The sequence below is a fragment of the Phyllopteryx taeniolatus genome, chromosome 18 (assembly GCF_024500385.1).
Source record: "Phyllopteryx taeniolatus isolate TA_2022b chromosome 18, UOR_Ptae_1.2, whole genome shotgun sequence".
NCBI classification, from domain to species: Eukaryota; Metazoa; Chordata; class Actinopteri; order Syngnathiformes; family Syngnathidae; genus Phyllopteryx; species Phyllopteryx taeniolatus.
Genome location: NC_084519.1, coordinates 4,594,788 through 4,614,477, shown reverse-complemented (window position 1 = coordinate 4,614,477; position 19,690 = coordinate 4,594,788). Strand labels below are relative to the sequence as shown.

Below are 19,690 nucleotides of genomic sequence, written 5' to 3'. Positions count from 1 at the left end.
CTGGACAAGACGAATGGTTGGCTGATTGGTTGACACAAGGACCAGGGGTGACGAGAACAGGTGGGAAAAAAAACAACTTAACAAGTGGACGACATGAAGAAGGGACTCGGGAAAATATGACATGCCGTGAAACAAAACAATCAAAGTCAACAAAAACAGATCATGACAATTTTGCCTTGTTTTGCTGTTCATTTATTGGAATATGTTCCAGTCCATATTGATGAGTAAGCGAAAACAAAGACCATTATTTAAATGTCAAAGCTGTAGCCTTCGCTTTGTCTTCTGAAACATGTAACATATATATCGAAACATCATGCATTTTCATGCTTTATTGATTCCGACGTTTATTGATTTTTTTTATTGTATATTCAAACTGCAGCAGAAAAAAACAAACAGTAGTGTAACCCATATGACTCCAAATACAAATGTAAAAAAAACTAATGCAGTCACTCACTGTATAAGTTGAAAAATATAACTTGCACAGTAGAACAAGGTTTTATGCGCAGACAATGATGGATGCTGACATTTGATAGCCAGCAGTTTTTCATGCTTGGAAAGCCAAGCAGAGTAATCAGTCATGTGTAAACTGTCTGGACGCCAGTTGATATTCATCTTCATCAACTGTGAAGTCAGAGAAGGTGGACGGTTTGCTTTGCCAGGAGTCTGTTTCCACCATTTCTGTCCATATTTTTAAAAGCTCCACGTGTATAATATCCCTCCATCCATTTTCCGTACCGCTTACGCTCACTCGGGTCACGGGCATGCCGGCGCCTATCTCAGCTGACTATGGGGGAGAGGCGGGGTTGCCAGCCAACCACAGTGTATAATGTCCAATGGGCCTATATATGTTTGCATAATTGTATTACTTCCTCCCCATAATTTAAAGCAGTTTGTAGGTGTGTGATTAACATATCTGTCACATACTGTACGTACGTCAAAATACTGTATCTCAAGTACTTTAAACACCTTGCGGAAATCTGCCCATTTTCAGTCATGTAGGTGAGTGCCTGTGAAGACAATAAAAACATTTTCACTCGTGGAGACAAGCGCCACATACAGTACACTATTTGTATGTGGGTTACATTACCAAATCCCCAACCCTACCAAGATTTACGTGGTCGGTTAAATTCCACACTTGATGGGCGAGCAGGTAGAGACCCACCTATTTGTATACAAACAATAAAACAAATTTTATTTCAATAATATGTCTGCGTTAAATGCACCAAATGGAAAACAAAACATTGGGACACACGTTACACAAATTACAGAGAGGACATAGTTTAGTTCATCCCTAATGTGTTTTTATGGGGTTGAGGACAAAAAAGTGAGAAGCTGGATACATCCCACTCGGATTGTACCATTTGCGACCTCAAAGTGTTCCGGGCGAATGGAAACAACAAAGACTGATCGCGATAAATATTTTTTTGTTTTGTTTTAACATTTCTGGTCTGTGTCTCAGTGGGGGAGTGACGTCAGATTGAAGCAACTCGGTGAAGTCGGGGTAGATATTTTTTGTGTGATGTTGCGATTTGGACCTGCCAGTTTGAGCGGCGTTCCAGTGCACTTTACCAGATCGGAGGTTGGAAAACACTGGCTAACCAATTTTCTGGAATGCAGCAAGCGAAGTGTTCACTAAATGACGTAATAGCATGACACGACATGATGTGAAGTAGAATATCATGGTCCAACTCTCTCAGCGAAAATGAAACAGTTTCACAAGCTTAATTTATTTTTCTTTTTTTTTCCTGGTCAATATTGACACCGATGCTTTGGCTAGTTCGCATGTCACACTAATGCCTGACTTATTCCACATTGTGGAACAATTTGCGATGTTGGAGCCGAGAGAAATCATAAACTGTTGTCACTTATCATTGTTAAAATAATAAACAGCACTTGGAAAAATGTCGTAGAAAGGTAATTATCTTCGCCAGCGACCGAATCACAGCTGCGATGATATACAACATCACTTCCTGTCGTGATAGTGCTCAATTATTCTCTACATTACTGTAGATCTCAACTACAGCGTGCATATTTTTAGTTCCTGCTGTATATGTATACATATGTGCATTTTCAAATTATTCCCAGATTTCTTGAATGTAGCAACAGGGGTCTGGGCAAACCTCGGGCAAAATAATTCATTGAATAACAGGCATTATTTAATTGAATAATACAGTAGATACGTTGAATGCATATTTGTAGCTACTTTGTTATTTTCACAGGGCATAAGTGCACTTTTTCCACTTTTTTTCTCTAACGGGAGATGTTGTTTTGATGAAGAGATTGATGGCACAATTTTATCATAATTAGCTCTATGGAATGGAATGTTTACACTAATAGGTAATTGAAAGCATAGTTCGGTAATATAACATGTTAATGATGAAATGTGTCAATTCTTTATAACGTGATTTTAGCATACAGCTCACAGAGCCCTGCGCATGCATTATTAGTTCCAGCACAATTATCATGCACATAACTCGAAACATATTGATTTTGGTTAACTCTATTCAGACAAACCATGCCTAAAACACATCATTAATGCTAATACCTTTCATTTGTATTTATCATTAAATTGCAGTGTTGAACTCCCTGCCTCTATTCTATCCGCTTATACAGTAAGTGTACCGTATTCTCTTTTTAAAAAAAGAAAAAATATTAAAATACTCAATACTCAAAATTGACCATAAGTGTTAATTTGCATGTGAATGGTTGACTCTATCTCCTTAAGTGACAATGTTAACTTGAAGATGAGCAATATAGATGGAGTGATTGATGGATTATTACAACTTTTTGTTAACGTTGTTATATAGAGAGAAGCAGGGTACAATCTGGATTGCTCGCCGGCCAATTACACGGCACATCTAGCCAAACAATAATTCTCATTCACACCTATTGACAGTTTAGACTCTAATTTTAGGGTCTTTACCGAACGTGCATGTTTTGGGAATTTGTTGGGTAAACGACAACATAATGGTCTGTCGGATTTGACTACTAGTGTATGCTTGGGAATGAACACAACACATCACAGAACAGTCCATACAGGAGCTATTTATACAGCAAGCCTGGCCTCTCTGCATCATAGCCGGGGTCATAAAGATCCTGTTGTTACATTTTTGTAGCCATCGCCAATTCACATCCCATGCAAAGGTGTCTAACGGGTGAGTGTCACCACCATGCTCTATTCAAACTGCATTGAGTGAGGGGGCCACAAAAGCAATTCACAGCTTCTTCTTCTCTCAAGACCTTGATTTACACTCATGTTCTGCTTCATTTTTATTCATGCCTTGCAGCACCTCAGCATGGCCATTCTTCTGCTTTTAACCTTGAGAGCAATTTTCATGTGCGGGCATTTCTCCTGTGGAAAATATACTGATGATCAAGCGCTGAAGGTGCCTTTTGTTTTGTAGATTTTCATTGGATGGAATGGGAGCATTTTGCTTGAGGCCATTGTCAAACGAAAAAGCCTTTATTGAATCTGTTGAATATCATATATTTTGATAGTATTCTAACAGAATGATACAACAAACACAATTGTCTAAATCAAGAATGTGTTAGTATTAGTATATTAGTATTGCGCAAGTGATCTACAGTATACTGTAGTAGGAAAAATAATTGAAGCAATTCTGTTAATCGACCTTTATGAACCTTCTAGCCACTGATGTCGATATATTGTCAGTGGAAAACGAGTTGTAAATCAGAAAACAAAACCTCTAGAATTGACTGCTATGTTCAGATTTTGAGACATTTTTTTCCCATTACACTCTTCTTCTCTTAACAGTGTTGTGGCTGGGCCTTCTTTTAGCAAAAAAAAACAAACAAAAAAAAACAACAACAACAACAAAAAAAGCGCAGCTCGCCGTATATAAGAGGGAGTTCTGCGCCGCTGTGGGAATGGTCACTTCAGTCATGTCCAATCAAAGCGGATCAGCTCATCCCCTTTAAATGCGGAACGCTCGTGAGTCTTTGACAGGGCGCAAGAAGAAATTGACATCCACCACACATGTCCGTGAAGCTCAGAATCTGTCTGCCTTGTGCCCCAAAATCAAAATCGTGTTTGACCAGCGGACTGTACTGGACTTAGCCGTGGTCCCAGCAGGCGTCAATTTAGACCAAATTTCAGTGTACAAATTCTCACCGCACCGGAAGCATGTCGAAGGACACATCATTATTGCGCCGGTACGCCCAGCTTGGTGCAGACCAGTCTGACAAATTGGCAAACACGCGACGTGAGCTTTGCGCTTACAAGAAAATCAAGAAACGGCGGTTTTTGCATTCCGCCACAGATGCGAAGTGTACGGAAATAGAGACCACAGTGTTAATCCTTTGACGCTTCCTAAACTGGACAAATGTGAGGGATGCTGAGAAATATTACATTAGTATACATAGAATATAGTATTCTTCCTTACAATTCTGGTCAGATGAGTTGTAAGACCTCAGCGAAGGTATGTTTTAGAGGTTCTCATCGATTGTAAATAAATGTAAGTATTTCTCCTGAGATTTTTTTGATGGGAAATGTTGGGAACGCTAGATGCCATGTACATGTGCAGCGAAAAAGTGACAAATCTAAAACATAATCTTAGTAATCATGTTGTTTTTTTTGGTTGCCTCAATACAAATTTGTGGGCTCGCCGCATGGGTTGGAATCTACTATAGAGAGCAACGAAGATTAAACAGCGTCTGATTGCATGTCGTTCCTTGTCAAGCGACACTTGACATTGTGCTGCTTTTGTTTTGATGAGTGGTTTGTGTGCAGGGTGGGTGTGCTGAAAGACATAAACATTACAAACAGAGAGGACTCGTTATTTCATCCGACAAGGAATTTGCTGTTTGTGTTTACATATGAATACTGCTGTTTTGTTTTTGTTTTTTTTAAAGGTTCAGAAATGCATTGTTGGCTAGCATGTTTCCCTTCTGCTTTCAACTGGGATTAGAATCACTTGATCCACCAGGCCATGGATTACATAATCCCAGTGCAAAATGAAGAATTTCATGTATATTTCAGGGCCGATACATTATTGACTAGCGGCACGGTGGGAGACTGGTTAGAGCGTCAGCCTCACAGTTCAATCCCCGGCGCCGCCTGTGTGGAGTTTGCATGTTCTCCCCGTGCCTGCGTGGGTTTTCTCCGGGCACTCCGGTTTCCTCCCACGTCCCAAAAAGCATGCATGAATTGGAGACTCTAAATTGCCCGTAGGCATGACTGTGAGTGCGAATGGTTGTTTGTTCCTATGTGCCCTGCGATTGGCTGGCAACCAGTTCAGGGTGTACCCCGCCTCCTGCCCGATGACAGGTGTCCAGCACGCCTGCGACCCTAGTGAGGAGAAGCGGCTCAGAAAATGGATGGATGGACATTATTGATTAGATGCAGTTGGCTGTTTCTCCGTCTCTATCACTTTGTCTTTTTAGAGATAATGAAGAGCATATGCATCTCCTCCCTGCATCGTGGGAACGATACTTTTAAAACATTATTGTTCTTGAAGGATTATTGTGCGAGAGTGAGCTGTTGTCAGGGCTCCTGTCCCAAGTTTGACATTTTCCTCCCACAAATAGCTAATCAGCATGCGAGCATGCTCGGATCAAAAGGCAAATGAGGGCGGTCACAGGTACGAAGCAGCAGCATTGGCATTTGAGAGCTATACAGTGCTTAGCAAATGTATTAGCCCACCTCCTGATGTAAGCTTTATTCCACATTCTCCCTAAATTAACAGCATGGGTAATTACCTAAATCTTTTTTTTTTTTAGATTATATTTTTAATGCTAAAAGATTATCTTTTTAATGCTAAAACATTTTCATTAACGCTCTCCCTGCATTTCTTAATTGTACTTTTTTTTTTTTTATTAGCACAGTGAGTTCAGTTTTAAATTCTTTAGTCCTGCTCAAAATGGTAGAAAGCACTAAGATGCTGTCTCTTCTAATTCTAATGATAGGTGGTCTACTACATTTCTTTAACATTGTACATTCTTTTTTTTTTTACAGCCTCTTTTTCTTTTTATGTAGCTTTCTGCTCAAACATGCTGAGGGAGCCCCGGGCTCCCTGGGGGGGGGGGGGAACACCACCAAATTAAATTAAAAGCGACGAGCGACTGAAGGAGACAGCAGGACAAGTCCGTTTCTAAGGGAAGAAAAAGCATCTGTGAGCAGGAGCTCTGCAATTACTCAACACAACACATTTCAAGTTGGAATACCTCTATGAATTAAATATCAGAGTTAAAAAAAAACTTTATTTAGAACAAATAAATAACCTAAATCATTATCCCTCGGAGTACTACTGTAGATTTAGAATCATACCTAAAATCAAAGTGGAAAAATCAGGAATGGGATGATATTCAATCAATATTGCTTTGTTTAATATCAATACACCACCAGCTTTAATAATTAAAATTGTAATCATTCATTTGATAATTTTTACTTGTTTTAAAAAAACATTCACATATGGTTTGGGTTACTTACATATCTATTCTGGGTTTTCTAAAGCGCCTGTTTCCATCAAACTTCAGTTATACAGATATCATAATGTATATCCTGTGTTTAATCCACAATATAGCAGTAATTGCGCAATCACTGTATCAAGATACTATCAACTAGGAGGCTTCCCCGTTCCCCGTGCCTGGATACCCTCTTTACAACATCAGGACAGATGGTTTCCTGTGGGATCGTCTTCCAGACCCGGATCAGGGCATCAGACTGCAGTGTGAAATGACACTTGTGGACGCAGCGATATATGAGGTGTTCGTTTGGATTCAGGTCTGGGGAATGAGCTGGCCAGTTGATTGCATTACTGCCTCTGTCATCCAAAACTGCCTGACCCGGGGGACACTCTTCTAACACTATTTCTACAGATACCTTTCAGTTGCTTTCACCTCATCATTTTGACCCTATTTAAGACGCTTCACTGTATCAGCACATTATTGCTAAATATCAATACTGCTACCATATTGGTTGCACAGCACTGAACTTTAAAGCAACAATACAATTTTTTACTTGAATTGTTTTCTGCGCACTGTCAGTGGCCTTACGCCGGCTTCCTCCCACATTCCAAAAAACTGCATTTCAGATACTTAACAATTCTGATTTGTCCATAGGTGTGCATGTGAGTGTGAATAATCTGGTTTGTTTGTCTACTATATGTGCCCTATCAGTCCGGGGTGTACCCCACCTCTTGCCCAAAGTCAGCTGGGATAGGTTCCAACTCCCCCAACAGTTCTCAAGAAGAAGAAGACGAAGAAGAATCATCTTTATTGTCATGAACATGCATGCATGCACACGAAATGTGTTCTCTGCATTTTACCCATCACAGTGAACACACACACTAGTTAGTGGAAGACACTGGAGCAGGGGGCAGCTGAAGCGGCCGGGGAGGAGTTCGGGGTATCAGTGTCTTGCTCAAGGACACCACAGCCGTGAGTCCGGTGGATGTTGGCGGATGGTCTGGTCTGGGTCTTGAACCTTAGCCCTAACCATTGGGCCACGACTGCCCAAAAGGAACTCTCCTCGTCGGGGAATCAAAACCCGGTCTCCCGCGTGACGGGCGGGGATACCGCTATACTAACGAGGAGGAGTGTAATTTACTGTCAAATCAATATTAATTTTCAATAATTGGTTCGAACTAAATGGGCACCGGTCAGTTGGGATGCAAATGTCGACAAACATTCACACTCACATTTAGTCTTCAAACAACCTAAGAAGCGTGTCATGTGCTATGTTCATGCCTGCCGGTAATGTCATGTCCTTTCTCTGCTTTTGTGATGGTGGGCTGAGCCACCAAGCCGCACCTGCTTGCCATCAACCCTTTGGTGTATTTAAGTGTGGCTCCAGCTGAAGGAATGTACCGGAGTATTGCTTTGTTGCCGTTTTGCTTATTGTCGTATTCTAGTTCCCCTGACTTCTTGTCGCTTCCTATTTCATCGGTTCCTGTGGTACTTAAGGTTTGCGTTTGTTAAGTGCTACTATGCTTTTGTGTTTCCGTTTACGCTCATCTCGGCGTACCCGAAGCACTTAAGTTCATTTAGAATTTAAGTACCTCTGGGATTTTCTGTTTTGTTCTTTCTAGAGTAGATAGATTTTGGTTTCCGCTCCGTTGGTTCCGTCCTTCATCGTTGGGTCCGTCAACCACCTTTTGTTAGTTTTTCTCCCCTCATGTTCTTTGTTCTCACGATGACATTTTGGTTATTGTTTTTTTCCGTTTGTTTCTTGTTAGTTTTACGTTCGCACATGTGTGTGTTTTTTTCTGTTACTAAGTTTTGCGTGATGCCCATTGGTCATCGTTGTTTTTCATTCTGCTGTAATCATTTATGTGTCACTTGTTTTGAATAACTGTTTCCAACATTCACTTCTGAGTGACAGTCCATTCACTGACATGTTTTTATGAATTTGGGAGGAAGACGGAGTACCCGGAGAATACCCACGCAAGCCGGCGATATGACGCAAACTCCGCAAAGAACGGCCGGAGCCCGGATTCAATCTACCAACCTCAGAACAGTGAGGTGGTAATGTGTTAACTATTTGGTCACTGTGTCACCAATCAGTTAATGTGAAATACTAAATGATTTTTTTTTTTTTAAAGTAATTTGCATTATTATTAGAGCGAAACGTGTGGTCATTTTAGTACGTTGCAGTCTGAAGAGTTATTCACCCAACGTGAGCGTTGTCCTGGCTGGTCCACCAATATTACAGATCACTCAGCTATGCGATGAAGGGTCACTATGACAATGATAAAGATACTGTTCTCTTTATTACAAGCCACTATAATATTAAAGTGATAATAAATCTGTTGATAAGACTGTACAACTGTGAATCACTATCGGGAATCCTGCTTTTTTTTTTTTCTACACCAGTTCAACTCATATCAATCTCTCAAGATTACAACATTTCCGACTCTGGCAACGACTCCCATGAATTAATATCCATTTTTAATAGGGGTTTGTGTGAATAATTATTTTCCATAGCTTCAACGACTCGTTAAATCTTCAAAGCGTTCTCTTATTTCCGAATGGATGGATGGATCTCTATTCTTTTAATCTAACAGTGTGATGCAGTGCAGTGCTAATATGCAAAACAAGTCACTAAGGGGGTGCATGACATTAGCATAAGAAAAACTCATTCATGCAATGCAGTTCTTGCATAAGCTTTGTAGCATTTAATTACCGCAGCCCGTTTGTGTTGTTTTATCCTTTGAAGCCCATATGACAGATGACATTCTTTTAAATTCTTCACTAAACCGAATATTTATTTGCATCAATGAATGTTCCTGTCTCAATCTTTTGCGATGTTCCTTTTTTTCCCCCCCATTTGCCATCTGAGGACAGAATGTCCTGGATTTTGTGCTTCCGTGGCTTAACGTGCATCTTTACTCACATTCTTCTTCTAATGATCTGCTGTATCTTTTGCCCTCCATTTGCTGTGGTATTTTCCTTTTTCTCACAGTATCACTTGTTTTGTCCTATTTGTAGAACATGTAGCGTAGCGTATTCTTTAACTCCAGAGGTCACCTTTTGTTCTGTCTGTCTCTGAGTCTGTCCCTTACAAATACAATGCAATACATACAATCTGGAAGGATCATTGGTGCTCCACTCTCCTCCTGGCAAGACGTATGCGCCATGCGCCTCGCCCCAAAAAACGATCACAATTGCACGCGATGCAAGCCACCCACCGCACAACCTTTGCAGCCTCCTGCGCTCCGTTCCCACCACACCAGACTCACCAACAGAGACCCCTCCCCATTCTGAATAAACATTTTAAAAAACACTACCGCCTACACGATGAGTGTCTTGCACTACTACATCAAAACTTACACACATTATACACTGTGGACTGCTCTTTTTTTTGTTTTGTTATTTTAGTGTCAGTAAATGTCTCATCTACTGTGCACCTTATTTTCTTTTCTTTAATGTTAAGATAGCTCTTCATTTGTTGGGAGGGCGAGAAATGTAATTTTGATTCCTTGTATGTTTGGTACATGTGAAGAATTGACATTAAAGCTGACTTTGACTTTGACAATCAAACATTACCATCGCCTATGCAGTAAGTGTTGGATACATATCGGATACTGCGTTTATTGCAGCATTAGGTACAGTACTCGTGGACAATCTAATAACATCCAATACAAATCTGTACAGTATTTCTCAATTGCTAAAACACAAATCCTCAGTGCCCTGAACCCACTAATGCCCCTTTTCCATTGTATCGGTTCTACACCCAACCAGCCTCGCCCCGCCTCGTGTGTTCGCTTTTCCATTACACTTTTTCGAGGCCGCGGGGTGACAGTGGCACCGCTTTTCAGAACCTCCTCCAACCTGGTTCAAAAACGCAGGCCGAGGACTAATCCTCTGAGGACTAGTCAGTCATCTGATTAGCCCACATTTCTTTAAGCGCAGTGACTTGTCACTTTCCCAATCATGGCGTCTAAAGGCTTCCAACGCCACCGAACCGAACTGAACTGTCACATAGTGCGCGTAATTATTGCGTATTACTGTTTTCATGAGTGGCCGATCAGTCTGCCACTGGTTTTGCCGTGATTCAAAATTCTAATCGCCATCTTAACGTCGCGCAAATAAGCTTTCCCTCACGGGGAAAACGCATTTCCGGGTTTAGCGAGCCGCGCCGCATCAAGCCATATAAATAGTATATAATGTATATATACCAAATATTGTGTTTTACATCAATACATAACTATATTCATAATGTATATTGTACCTGTAGGTGAAAAAGCAAAGCTTGTGACCAGAATGGACGCGAATGTACGTACACACTGGGCATGTTCAAATGAATGGAGCCAGCGAGTCTCCTTTCAAATAGCCGCACTCTTGCTTTTTAATTAATCTATCTTTTTATGGCTTAAGGGATGTGATAAAGTCCAAGATATTGAATACACAACATCAAACGCCTAAACAGGCTCGCCTGGCATCCACTTGTGAATCGCTCATGTGCGGGGGTGCGTCTCCAACTCTCTACGATGGTCCGGTCTGGTCAACTGAAGAGGTGCAGACATTTTTGTCCATATTAGCAGAAGAGGAAATATAGCAAGATGGAAGGCGCGGCAAGAAACGGGCGGGTCACCTTCTTGATCCCGCTCCAGTCCCTCTCAGTTTTGATTGGTGCCTGTTGTAATGGAAAGGGAACGGAGGCCAGGCCAAGTCAAGCGAGACCGAGACCGGGAAAGAACGGGACCATGCCGTTCTAGAACTTGTAATGGAAAAGCGCCATTATCGAATTGGTCACTCATGGTAGAAGCCTAAGCACTTTTCATCGAGTTAGAGACAACTTGCAAACATAATCTTACCCACTAAAACATGGAAAGCATAATTCAAACTCAATTAAAGCTCAAGTGTTTCAAATGAAACACATATTGGTGACGAAACCAATATAAACCGGTTCAGGGAACCCGGGTAAGTGAAATTTCACTATGGATAGAAACAATCAGAGAGACAGACATACAGAGTAAGAGTGCCAAGTGGTCCAGGAGGAAGAGGAGAGAGAGGAGGTACAGTATATGATGAAGAAAAATGACATTTTTCAGATGAAATACGGGCAACTTTCATAGACCATGTTCTTGTCCCCCATTGGACAATGAGGGAAGCGGGAATGCAGAGTGTGCAGCCCAACCGAAGCAGATTCGCTGTGTCCACCGAAATCAGAAGATTCAGTCATGTGAACTGGTAATTGCCTTTTTCGTTATTTACATATTTACAGTATGACTCGTTACAGTGCTTATAGAAGCCCATAACGTAATAACGGTCCATAATGTAATAAATTTGCCCTTTTTCAAATGCAATAGGCCCGTAAAATAATAACTGGCCAATAACACAATCAAAGTCCTGCACCTGAGTCCTGAACGTGGATAGAGGGACAGCGAGAGAGAAAGACAGAAAAGAAGAGAGGATGGATTTTCGCAGTTACTGTATATCCAAATACAATTAGTTCAATAAAGTGATTCGTATATTATTACTGTATGTAGGGGCTCAGTTATTACATTTGCAAAGATGTATTTATTTCTTTATTTTACGTTATTGGCCAAAAATTATTACGTTATAGTTTCAGGACTTTTATTACATCATTGGCCAGTTATTACATTATGGGCCGTTATTGTTTTTATATTATGGGCTTCTACAGTGCTGTACACAAGAAGATGTTTCAATACATCACATATTGATTTAACAATATTTGTCAATTAATTGGGAGCACAGCAATACAGTGGTGAGCGAGTTACCTGCAGGAGGGAAACCATGACAGCCACGCAAGGCAGTGGAGTGTACACCAGTGTCATTACTATTAGTAATTGTAATAGTACTACAGTATTATGTTTGCAAAGAATTTTTTTATTTATTTTTTTTTTTTGGGGGGGGGGGGGCATAAAACCTTGCTTAGAGAAGGTAAGGTCATGAAGCAGCAGCTCACAAAAAGACTGGCTGCAAAGACAAAGCCGACAGAAGGGAGCCAGACAAAAGGCGTGGAAGGATGAAGCAGGGGTTATGACCAAGATAATTAAATGAAACTGTCCACCAAGATCCAACCACTGCTCTAAAGTCTGCCAAGCCTGTTAGATCCCAGAAAGGCTGTTTACTGTCAAGGCCTGTGTGTGTGTGTGTGTGTGTGCGTGCGTGCGTGCGTGCGTGTGTGGAGACACAGCACGGAAGCCCTGTTTGCTTTTAGTGCAGACAAAATTCAAACAGCTTTTCATTTCAGTACTCCAAGTACCTACAAATTCAAATCATTTGACATATTGACCAACTGACCATTCACACCTATGGACAATTTCTAGTCTTCAGTTCAGAGATGGGGACTTGAGTCATCGTGACTTGGACTAGAGTTGACTCAGGTGAGCGTTTTGATGACTTGTAACTTGACTTGACAAAAAACCAAAAACCAAAAACTCAAGACTTGCAGCGTTGTTTGAGAATAATAGTATGTGTCTGAGAAAAAGTGCAAATACACGACACAGGATTGTGGTAATCAGTTTAACATTAAGATTTCCAGATTAAATTCCATTAAAACATTCAAATATAGTCAAAGTTATTCTCAACAGTGGAAGACTTTAAACTGTAGATATATATTCAGTCTTGAGTTAATGGTATAACCCAGACAAGCAGGCAGTGAGAAAACAGAGAGGTGAGCTACTGCCACCTAGGGGTTCAAATGTATTAATTCAACACTTTCAGGGGAAGTTGACAATGTGCGAGACACACAGGATTTTGCCTGGTAGCCAGTCAACAGGGGCCATACTGTATAGACAAACAACCACACACCTATGGACAATTTAGAGTCTGCCTGCCATGAACCTAAAGTGTTTATGGAATGTGGGGAGAAGCCGGAGAAAACCACAAGCATGGGGAGAACATCTGAACTCTACATAGGAGGACCAAAGCCCAATTTTGAACCCTTAACCTCTCGTTCCTTCAACATTGAATCCACCTTATTTAATACGTATGTTGCAATGCAGTTCCATAATAAGCATGTTGTTCAATTAATACTATTTAAAGAAGCATACAACTAAGCACCTTCACAAACTGTCCCTCTGTAGTGTGATTTATTTTCTATTATATATATATATATAGTATTAGTATTTTTATATAGTTTTTCATAATGTCTTGAGTTTCCATTGGGAATTAAAAAAAAAAAATAGGCCTTGTATGATAAGAATCATTTATTTAAAAGGAATTAAATTAATAATGTGCTGCTGATGATGATGACGATGATGATGATGATGTTTGTTGTTATTATTTTAAATTATTATTTTTTCACTATTATTAATTACACAGGGATCCGTTGACGACGGAGTGCTATGGTGGTAACGTAACCCACATTTGTCATTCGTTTTTATATGAAAAACACTTGAATGCAATAAATATTTTTTTTAAAACACTAATACAGCTGTTACTGAGTTTTAGTAGTACTAGTAGTACTAGTAGTAGTGCTAAACAAACAGGATAAGCAACAGAAACCCTACCTGTGGAGGCAATAGTTACTTTGCATCAGCATTATCAATTTGCTATGAAATGTATCTAGTCAGTGTGAATTGAGAACAAATAAATGTATTTTGTCATTTTTGATTGTTCCAATTAGTTTAGTTGATCGTGAAAGATTCAGCAACGGGACCATGGCGTGAAGCAACCTAATTTCCATCCATCCATCCATTTTCTGAGCCGCTTCTCCTCACTAGGGTCGCGGGCTGGAGCCTATCCCAGCTGTCATCGGGCAGGAGGCGGGGTACACCCTGAACTGGTTGCCAGCCAATCGCAGGGCACATAGAAACAAACAACCATTCGCACTCACAGTCATGCCTACGGGCAATTTAGAGTCTCCAATTAATGCATGTTTTTGGGATGTGGGAGGAAACCGGAGTGCCCGGAGAAAACCCACGCAGGCACGGGGAGAACATGCAAACTCCACACAGGCGGGGACGGGGATTGAACCCCGCACCTCAGAACTGTGAGGCTGACGCTCTAACCAGTCGGCCACCGTGCCGCTGCAACCTAATTTGATAGTGAAAATGATTTCGACATGAATTGTATCCATTCATTCAAATGCTAAAAAAATTTATATTACCAGTGCAATATAAATTCATCTGGACGACATAGAGTACAGTACTATATCTGACTTTTGCACCACTTTTGGCAACTATAAAAGCGCGCACCACTAGAAACTCACCACTAGATGTCACCATTGGATAAAAAGCATACCCACTATTATGGCATAGAAATGTCATAATCAAAATGAAACAACATATCAGTGGGTAGTTTTAAAATTACATACATACATACATACATACCTACATTCCAACTATTACCATGAAATATTAATAATGATCACAAATGCAGTGTGATTGGAGGCTTCTTTGTGTGATTGTAGAGAATGCCATCAACACGTACACAACAGATACTGTGACCCCCATCATAAGGCCTAACTTGTGCTTATACTGAAACTCTTCTGAATTCTATTTATCATTCATATCATTATCATCATAATCCAGACTCGTATTTCCATGATAGATCTCCTTCAAATACATAAAGAGGAAAGAAAATCTTTGTTTGCATTGCATGCCTGAGGGCGTGCAGGGTATGCACACCCAATGTTCAAACATGTTCAGTGCTACAGTATAACATGTCAGGGGGGTGGGGGAGTGTGTCATCTCCATTCCAACTGCAATTGTGACTGTTGCATGAATGGAAAAATGTCAGTTCTAAACTGTATAGCTAAACAACACCCAGGCACGGGGAGAACATGCAAACTCCACACAGGCGGGGCCGGGATTTGAACCCGGACCCTCTGAACTGTGAGGCAGACGTGCTAACCAGTCCTTCACCGTGTCGCCGTGATTGAGTTATACACATTAAATTCTTTTTGCAACAATACTAAGTACAAAATTGCTCTTCAGCATCCACACAATAATGCCCTACTAGTTCGGAACAGTTTTTCCGCTTGCGCCGAAGCAAGTGAGTGGAGTTTAATTGGCTGATTTTGCACTGTCCCTAATATGGACCAATCAAAATTGGAATGGGCGTGTTTTAGTTGTCGGACCGTTTTTTTTTTTTTTGGTATTTATTTCCCCCCTGGAGGCAGAGGGCGGGGTCTCCGCTGTGACTCAATGTTGCTGGTCACCGACTGTGTTGCCAAGGTCGCCGAAAAGGGCTACTCACACACTTTCTTCATTTATTACCTGCTAGCTCTACTCCCCAGACACCGACGGGTAAGTTTCATCTCTTTTAAGCTACTTTAACTCCCGTTCCGATGGCTGTGCTTTAACCCCCTGATTAGTTGCCAAATGCTGTATATCCCCGACTGTCAAATGAGTTCACATGGGAAAGATGCCGGGGAGGCTAACCCGCTAGCTTACATTAGTGTCATCAAGTTCTGAAATAATCCCAACTGTTTTTTTAATTATTTTATTTGTATTTATTTATTGTATCGCTGCACGGATCACAAAAGCTTTTCCCCAACGCCGCTTGTGCCCTTTGACCATTTGCGGTTTATTATCGGTGTACTTCTCGCTCTTTCTTTATAGCACTTTTGGTTAACTGGCTAGCCTGGAAGCTTGGTTGGCAAGTAGCATCTCCAGATACATTTATTGTGTGAGTGCATTCACAGATGTGTTATTCTACCTTTTTATTTTTTGTCTCTATTTGTATTATTATTATTTTTAGTATTCCGCCGCGTTTTTTGACGGGCTTCGCCTTCGCTACATCCGATTCACTCCGTTCCAACTTCGACATGTTCGAAAAATTCACGCGACGCGTGCGATTGCTCATCGAAGCCGCAACATTTTCATATTACCCACAATTCCACATTTTACACCCAAATAATTCCCATTCATTCCCAATGACACTTTCAACAAAATTCTCTTTCACTTTTAAAACATTCAGCTCATTCAGAACTTCTTCAAAACACATTCCCCGTATTCCCCACATTCCCGTATCACCCACATTCCGAATTTTACACCCTCATTTCAGATTTTATTACGTTAAAACACCCACATTCTCCCCCATTCCACTCTATTCTGCCTTCCCCCCCCCCCCCTCCCTCTTCCACATTTCTTCACCAATTCAAACCATTCCACTTACTACATGTTTTGCACATTGCCCACATTCTGCACTGTGCAACACTAAAATACCCGCATTTTAGCCACCATAAGACTAATTCAAAATTTTTAGCTACAGTTTCCTTATTTCCCAACCTATTCCCACCGTTCCAACTTCTGCGTGTTCAGCTCATTCAAGCGCGTGATTTCAATCAGCATTGCAGCATTCACACGCAATGTCTCCAGGAATTGGACCTTCTAGTTATTATTATTGTTTTTTTACGCTCCTCAAATTGCGCCTTAATGCTTTTAATCCTTCATGCTTCGAATAGCTACTAGCAACTGAAACCATTTGATTTGGAACCAGTGCCCCTGCTAACTAACCTTATGTTGACGACGTCCCAAGGGGATACCAGTGTTGGTTTGAACGTGCAGATGATGACTTGTTGCTCTGCTGTCGTCTCCAAGTAGTTAAAAGCCAATGGAAAGCCTCCAGTGTACTTGTGTGTTGTTGGTAGAGAGATGTATGACTGAAGCAGCTGTCTCTCTTGACGTGGGCTGCTCTCAAATATGCCCCTTGGGATATTAGTGAAAGAAGCACATGTTTGCGCTACATTCCTACTTCATTATTTTCAATATGTCTAAGCTCTTTTAAAGGAGACATATTATGCATTTTTTCATGATTGAAAACGGTTACCAGGTGTCTTGATAACTTGTCTATAACCTCAAAATACCCCAATAATAACGTATTATACCGGTAAAACGCTATGCATGCCTGTTTCTTGTATTGCGGAAATCAGCCTGTTTTCCTTGTGCAACTGAGACATCTCTCATCTCACCTCACATTCTGTAGGGCCACAGGTGACATGATGACTTAAGAGGCAGTGCTACTAAATCTAAGAAAGTGACTGAGCCCCAACAAGACAGCATAGATTCTATTTTCCTCCATGGAAACAGCATCAAGCTGCTGAATTACACTTGTCACTTACTGCCTTCCCATGTGGAGTTTAAATGTTTTCCCCATGTTCTCAAAAATATGACAGATTTTGATGTCGTGTCTTTGGAAGCTTTTGACTTAATTAGAGACATACCTGTGGATGTATTAGAAGGCACTCTTGAAACACACTTCTTTGTTTAACATCATGGGAAAGTCAAAAGAAATCAGTCAACATATAAGTAAGGTAATTGTGGAGTTGCACAAGTCTGGTTCATCCTCGGGTGCAATTTCCAGATGTCTGAAGGCGCCACTTACTGCCTTCCCATGTGGAGTTTGAATGTTTTCCCCATGTTCTAAAAAATATGCATATTTGGTTCATTGAAGACTCTAAATTGTCTATCGGTGTGAGTGTCAAATGTTGCTTGTCTACATGTTCCCGACAATTGACTGCCGCCCAGTCCAGGGTGTACCCAGCCTCTTGCCCAAAGTTAAATGGGATCGGCGCCAGTTACCCGCAACAAGGGCTGAAACGAATAATGGAATAACTCAAATAATTAGATTCACAAAAAAAGTTAAAGTAAAATTCTCTGGCTCGAAGCTCCGCAGTGATAATTTTTTTCACACAGGCTAATATTACTGGAGACTCTCACATCATTCTATGTAGAAATAGGTTAGCACAATGGCAGCGAGCCATTAGGAAATACTTCATAAAAGACAGAGAAAGTCAAAAAGGGTACAGCACATCTACAAGCACCAACACAGAGTATCATTGTTTGTTAATTTAAAGGGGAACTAAACTCAAGATGTCAAAACTTTGTTATATTTCTGTGCAAATGTATATATCTGGCATGGTGGACGACTGGTTAACACATCAGCCTCACAGTTCTGAGGACCGGGGTTCAATCCGGCCCACCTGTGTGGAGTTTGCATGTTCTCCCCGTGCCTGCGTGGGTTTTCTCCGGGCACTCCGGTTTCCTCCCACATCCCAAAAACATGCATTAATTGAACACTCTAAATTTCCCAAAGGTGTGAATCTGAGTGCGAGTGGTTGTTGGTTTCTATGTGCCCTGCGATTGGCTGGCGACCAGTTCAGGGTGTACCCCGCCTCCCGCCCGAAGATAGCTGGGATAGGCTCCAGCACGCCCGCGACCCGTGTGAGGATAAGTAGAACGGAAGATGAATGAATGAATGTATATATCTTATTTATCTGATTCTGTTTACTTAAATCTACAAAGTATTCTTAAAAATATGTTCAAAACATCACTTCTACTTGCCTGAGTGGTGTCACTTTTGCATTTTTTCAGTGTTTAATTCGCGAGAATGTGACATGTATGTGAAATACAGTATCAGCCCTTCCTACTCTGTTTAATTACTAATAAAACCAAAGGTAGTTGGTAAATATTCAGCAATGACAGACACGTCAGACAGATCCACTTATCTAGCCAGATAATGGCGGCAGTGTGACTCATCTGACACGCAAAAGCTGTTCTCACATTATTTAAGTTGGTATCCCACCTTATATTGCAATCATATACTGCCACCAACGTTACCACAACCCCATCCTGAAATCATGTTCAATTGTTAATTTAATATGCTAAAAAATCACTAATTGATTATGCTGTCATAGATTGAAAATTTATATAATGGCGCCAGTCGCCGGCCTTAATGGCTAGCTGCTAGCAGCAAGTGGCCAATAGACTAGCGACACTCGGTGGACTACATTTTAAAAGCCGTTTATTAGGCGAAAATGAATCTGCACACTTACCTTTGATGCTGACAGTGTAACACTGTTGCAGATCCTACTGATCCATTTGTAACAAACCCGGCTTACTCAAATATAGCAGGCAAAGCAGTATGGTAGTTTCGATGTGAATTCCGGTCTGCTGCTGCTGACATGGTGGGCCCCGTACATTGACGAATTATTCCATTGAATTATTATTTCACGATTGCAAAAATAATCAGACTACTGTACCATGTTTTGACAAGTGAATACGATGTATTCTTGAAAAAAAAAAAAAGGGCGGGGGGGTTAAGATGCCCTTTAATATAGCCTACCATCGCTAGCTACAGTTGAAACCAGATGTTTATAGCCACTTTAAAAAAAGACATGCTTTTTTCCACCACTCTGACATTAATTCAGATTTAACTTTTCCTTTACAAAAACCAAAATTATTTATTTTTGCTAAATGCCTGAATGAATTGTTTTTTGACAATTCTTCAGGGCTTTTTTCAAAGTCAGAAGTTT

General features: G+C 40.8%; 1 protein-coding gene and 1 long non-coding RNA gene across 4 annotated transcripts in view; one reads left to right on the top strand and one right to left on the bottom strand.

Moving 5' to 3' along the window:
• Positions 1-218: 218 nt before the first annotated feature.
• Positions 219-17,983, bottom strand: LOC133468352 (uncharacterized). The gene is made up of 3 exons (XR_009785467.1): positions 16,893-17,983; positions 1,105-1,162; positions 219-1,007 (listed from the first exon to the last, which is right to left on the bottom strand). It is a non-coding gene; the product is annotated as an uncharacterized LOC133468352 (long non-coding RNA).
• Positions 15,544-19,690, top strand: part of fam49a (family with sequence similarity 49 member A) — a 32,321-nt gene continuing 28,174 nt past the window's right edge. For all 3 annotated transcript variants that reach the window (XM_061754162.1, XM_061754163.1, XM_061754161.1), the window contains exon 1: positions 15,544-15,680. The gene's annotated coding sequence lies outside the window, so the exon portion shown is untranslated. The remainder of the gene's footprint in view (positions 15,681-19,690) is intronic.